The sequence below is a fragment of the Mus pahari genome, chromosome 19 (genome assembly GCF_900095145.1).
Source record: "Mus pahari chromosome 19, PAHARI_EIJ_v1.1, whole genome shotgun sequence".
Taxonomy (NCBI): Eukaryota; Metazoa; Chordata; class Mammalia; order Rodentia; family Muridae; genus Mus; species Mus pahari.
Window position 1 is genome coordinate 52,574,895 of NC_034608.1, and position 6,110 is coordinate 52,581,004.

A 6,110-nucleotide genomic window follows, 5' to 3' on the forward strand; every position below is an offset into this window, starting at 1 on the left:
TATTACCTTAACATCAAAACCTTTTAAGTACCTATGGCTTTCAAGCACAGAAGTATGCAGTAAAATACAAGGACAGGATCAACTGACCCAACGGGAAGGGCTCCTGGCCTCCAGCCCTGCCACCATCAGACACAGGAGCTGAGCATTAGTGACAGCGACAGTACAGAGACTCCTTAGGACTTCCCAAGTGGAGGGAATGGTCAACTTCTGTTTCACTGCTTTTACACCTTGTATGTCAGCATAATGTGAAACTCCTCCTTCATTTGCACCAATATAATACTACATTTCCATCAATCTTTTGAGTCCAACATGGGCATTTTAGTGGTGTTACTGTATTAGAAGATCTTGAAAGGGCAGTTGAAATAACTGTAATTGAAGAAAAAAGATATACTTTAAAAATCTGTTTCATTTGGGGGCTTATGCGTACATCTATGCAAGGGGATGCCGTTGCCCATGAAAGTCAGACGTGTTGTCATATTCCTTAAGGTATATTACAGGCAGTTTACATTGTAAAATGGTTGCTACCCTTAACCACTAAGCCATTTCTCCAGCCCCTCTCCATTTATTTTCTATATTATGTCATATATATATATGTATATATATATATACATATATATATATATATATATATCTATGTTATTAACTTATATAGCATTTAGAGTGTATCACCCATAAACAATGATGACTATTTTAAAATGTATTTATACTAAGGTGAATATTCTATCTACTCATAACAACAACCTAGAGAAAGTTAATGTGCAATGGAACCAGGTGTGGCAGCTTACACATTTAATCCCATCACTACCAATAGACAGAGGCAGGTGGATTTCCAGAAAGTCCAAGGCCATTCTGACCTACATAGCAAGTTCCAGGCCAGTCAGGACTGCAGAGTGAGATCCTGTCTCAAATCAAACCAAAACAAAAATGTGCAGTTGAATTAGCTTCCTTCTAAAATTTCAAGAAGTACTTATGTAAACAAAAAGTTGAAGAATTACTGCTCTAAAAGAGAAGGCAATTAATGACCTTTCCAAGGTCAAAAATACCTGGAGCGTTGTTAAAATTGGCAGTGCAGACAGACTAGGCATGCATTTAGCATTTGCTTGCTTCTTCTGCCACCTAGAGGGAAAGTCAAGTATTGACAGGATTAAACATTTCCGACATTGAGATTCAGGGTTCATAGGAACAAGAACATGGAGACTATCCAGGCAGCCATTCTTTCTTCAGATTAATTAGGATATAAGCCACTAACTTTCCAGGAATAGATTTCACCATGCCTGTTTTCAAGGATACATTGTATGTTAGAGTCTGAGGACACAATATGCAAGAAGCTACATGGACAAAATCGTGAACATGGACCTTGGCTGCACCAATCAAGGGCCCAGTGGGTGCAGAAAACACGCCAGAAGACATTTCCAAAGTCAGGGTAGGCTCCTAAGGCTAGGTTCAAAGCCAGTTCTTAAAAGCCAAAGCAAGGGGCTGGAGAGATGGTACCGTGGTTTTAAGAGCACTGACTGTTCTTCCAGAGGTCCCGAGTTCAATTCCCAGTAACCACATGGTGGCTCACAACCATGTATAGTGGGTTCTGATGCCCTCTTCTGATGTGTCTGAAGATAGCTACAGTGTACTTATATACATAAAATAAATACGTAAACCTTTAGTTAAAAAAAAAGCCAAAGCAAGAGACCAAGCTTGATGGACTACTTTCTGGGGACTATGAGAAAGGGAGCTGTGGGGCATTTTCGCATTTAATGATCAAGGGGGAAGGGTCCCTTGTGGGTGGGACCATCCCTGGTAGTCTTGGGTTCTATAAGAGAGCAGGCTGAGCAAGCGAGGGGGAAGCAAGCCAGTAAAGAACATCTTCTATGGCCTCTGCATCAGTTCCTGCTTCCTGACCTGCTTGAGTTCCAGTCATGACTTCCTTTGGTGATAGACAGCAATGTGGAAAATGTAAGCTCAATAAACCCTTTCCTCCCCAACTTGCTTCTTGGTCATGATGTTTGTGCAGGAATAGAAACCCTAAGACAAATTACTCGTAGGAGTGTGTCATGATTAGCCCAGGGCAGATAACCAGGACACAGCACTGGTTTGAATGAGCCCATAGCTCATGTCTTGGAAACATCACAAATAACTATGTTGATGGCATTGGGAGGTAGAGCCTTTGGGAGGTAACTGAGGTCTCATGAGGTAAAATGGGTGGGTCCTCATGACAGAATTAGTAGCTTTATGGATGAAGAGATGGAAGCTAGTGTGCTCTTACATTTTCTTGCCACCATTTTCTCTACATCATCGTTGACACAGTAAGAAGGCCCCTACCAAACGTACTACTTAGGCACTGCCCTTTCCAGTCTTCAAATCATGGAGAAGCCAACCTGTTCTCTATGAAGGCCCAGTGTGTGGTACACCGTGCCAACATCATAGAAGGGACTAAGACAGTGAGACAAAGGCCAATTGAACTTAGTGATGGTTGAGGATGTACTAAGGATGCATCCTAGAGCAGGCGAGAAAGACCACAAGTACTGATAGTGTTTCAGGACTAAAGTGGTCTCACTGTCAAATATAGATCAATGAAGAAAATAAACCCAAGTTCAAAGGAGTAGTGATTAAGCAAGCAAGAACGGCCCTTAGCTCCGGACAGCAACATTGCATAGCAAGCTTATAGACTTATCTTGTTCTCTTGATCAATCAGGAAAAGACTTGTATTGAATTTGTTATTAATCATATTGCATGAGGGATAAAGAGTGGAGCAGAGACTGAAGGAAAGGCCATCCAAAGACTGCCTCACCTGGGGATCCATCCCATCTGCAGACACCAAAGCTAGACACTGTTGCTGATGCCAGTAAGTGCTTGCTGACAGGAGCCTGGCACAGCTGTCCTGAGAGGCTCTGCCAGAGCCTAACAAATACAGATGCAGATGCTTGCAGTTAACTACTGAACTGAGCATGGGGACCCCAATGGAGGAGTTATGGGAGTACTGAAGGGGTTTGCAACCTCATAGGAAGAACAGTATCAACCAACCAGACCCCCTAGAGCTCCCAGGAACTAAACCACCAACCAAGGAGTACACATGGAGGGACCCATGGCTCCAGCTGCAAATGTAGCAGAGGATGGCCTTATCTGGGAGGGGAGACCCTTGGTTCTGTGGAGGATCGATGTCCCAGCATAGGTGGATGCTAGGACAGTGAGGTAGGAGTGGGGTGGGTGGGTGAGCATCCTCATAGAAGCAGGGGGAGTGGAGGGGGACAGGGGATTTGCAAAGGGGAAACCAGGAAGGGGGATAACATTTGAAATGTAAATAAATACAATAACCAATTAAAATAAATTAAATAAATACAAATACAGCAGCTTATCTGTAACTCTAGTTCCAGTGAATCTAATGGATCCTCCTGGAATCTGAAGGCACCTCAAAATAATTTTTTAAAAAAGACATGTATTTGAATAGAACATAAGCAGACACCTTCTCCCAACAATACTGCATATAGCTTTTCTTACAGCATTTACCTGGGTGTTTAGAAGATGAAGTATCTAGAGATGACGTCAAGTATAAGAAAAGTACAGGCTCCATGACACTGAGGGCAGGCTGTGAAGTCATGGCAATTAGGTATTCACAGGGATGACGGTCCCCTCCCCCAGTCTCAAGCCTTTTAGCATGTCTTAGTAACAAACACATTACAAATTTTCCTCCCACGAATATTGGGGTCACTTTTTTAAAAACAAAAATTCTTTCTTCCCCCATTTGTTTGTTTCCCCAGAGACTGAGCTTTTTCAGTTAAACTACTCCAGCAGTCCTCAATGCTACTATTACTGTACTGTAGCATTCTGATCTAGGGTTCCCATACTATCAGGGTTTTTGTTCTGTTTTTTAAATCCACGGAGATTAATAATAATGCTTTTAATCAGGAAGAGGTAAACAACTTTCTATAGAGGACTAGGCAGATGGCAGGCACGGTTTCTAGAGTGAACACTCACCTCTACTGCTGTAGCACAAACATGGAACGCAGGCAAATAATTGCAAATGGGAGCTATTCCACAAAGCTTTATTTACAACATTGAAATTTTATTTCATAAAATTCCCATGCTACAATTCCCATCACTGGCATAGTAGGTAGCACTTACCTGTAATTCCAGTACCGAAGAATTTTAAACTAGATTAGACTACATAGACACACCCTGTCAAAAACATACACACACACACACATACATACACTCTTGATTTTAACTTGCCGCTTGGCCATCAGATTTGGTTTGTGGTTACAGTGTGCGGATTGATGCTGTGTGGGGGCAGGAAGAGCTGAAATGCGGGTCAGCACCAAGGACAAGACGACACTTAGTGGGACTCCTCATTTACCAACAGTGGAATCAATTATACATGGAAAGTATCTCAACGCGCCCTGGTAGAATAAAGGAGTTCACAGCCCCATCACTGAGGAAGTCAGTCTCCTACTGCAGCTCAAAGTCTTCCTTGAAACAGGACACACACACCTCACGGATTTCACAAAGGATATGGCTCAGCTCACTGGAGGTAGGTGACTTGACTGGTGCTCCTTGTATTGACCACTTGTGATCCCTCCTTCCCCAGAAATCTTCCCATCCACCCCCTCTTCCTCTCCAAATTATCCTTCACAATAATACATGTAATATCCAGGATGATGAACTTTCACCTTTCAAGTTCTTTCACCTTTCAAGCAATCACCATTTACATAAATGAGCCTCCAGCAATAGGACCAGTTGAGCGTGACTCCCATGGTCTTTCCTGTTAACCCAGCTGAGAAAACCTATCCCTTTTCCTGCAGGAAAAGCAGGTCTCTAAAGGCTAAAAGAAGGGGGGGGGGTGGAATCAGAAAAAAATGTCCATGTGGCTGGAAAGATGGCCCCAGGGTCGAGTGCTGACCGCCCTTGCAGAAGCATTGATTCAGGATCCCAGCACCCACCTTAGGTGCTCACGACATCTGACACCCTCGGGCCTCCACAGGAATCTAAGGGCACGTGGTGCACATAAGCTCTCCCAGGCACACATACACACAAAAACAAATGCTGAGAAAGGAAAAACCCTTCCTCCTCCTTTGGCCTGATCCAGTCAGAGGGAGAAGTGGAGACAAAGGAGTATCTTCAGAGTCAATGTCAGTATTTAATACAAAATCAGACAAAATATAGCTGAGAATATATACCAGTTCGTGTGGACTTGAAAATAATACAGGGGGAGAAAAACCAATCTCAATGTCCAAGCAAGTAAAAGGAAAACAAGGAGATGACCATGGCTACTGAGAAAATAAAGCTTTAAGTAAGTATCAACAAATACTAGCATCAGTGTAACCCATCCATCACAGCAGTAACAAGAACAAGTATCTTTATATACACAAGAATTATGACTCTGTAACTTACAGACAGGTTATCTCAGCAGAAAGCCAGATCAAATCAGGGGGCTTTGACAGAGATCAAAGAGTAAAGATGTCAAAATACTTAGCAGAGCCAAAAGCGTTCTAAAGGCTCGCAGGGCTGAAGTTCTTTAGGAAAAATTTTACACAGCCTGATTTAAGAGCAAAACAAAGAAACGAGGAAGGCATCAGTGTGCCCTGCTATTCTCTAACTTCCCGATGGTGGTTCCCCCTTCAGTAGCAACTATGCAATCAGGTGACAAGCAGTTATTTTTTTTTGGCATGAACCTGCCCCTGTGTCACCATGGCTTATGTGGGAAGATGAAGAGTAAGTAAGCCCAGAGGGCCTGCTGGCATCTGTCCCTCACAATGATGCGCTATTTCCTGTCCCTTTGCTTCAAGACGGAGCTCACTGGGGAAGGAAAGCTACAAGCCTGGGTAACAAATTCTCATGGTCCCAAAAGCACATTGCTGTCCTTCCTCCTACTCCCCGAGTTAGGAAACCTGATCATCTACTTGATTATAGTGTCACAGAAGTAATATGATCATAATCGTTAAGGAAAGTTGAAAAACAAAACAACAGAACAGGCAATGCCAATGAGATGGGTCCACAGAAAGTGTGAGAGGGGTTTAATTCCAAAAGCCCCCACTGTCAGCCTCTAGACAGTGTGACATCATCATCTCTAGAGCACAGCTTGACTTTAGAAATAGGAATTATTTTCCTATACTGCTCACTCA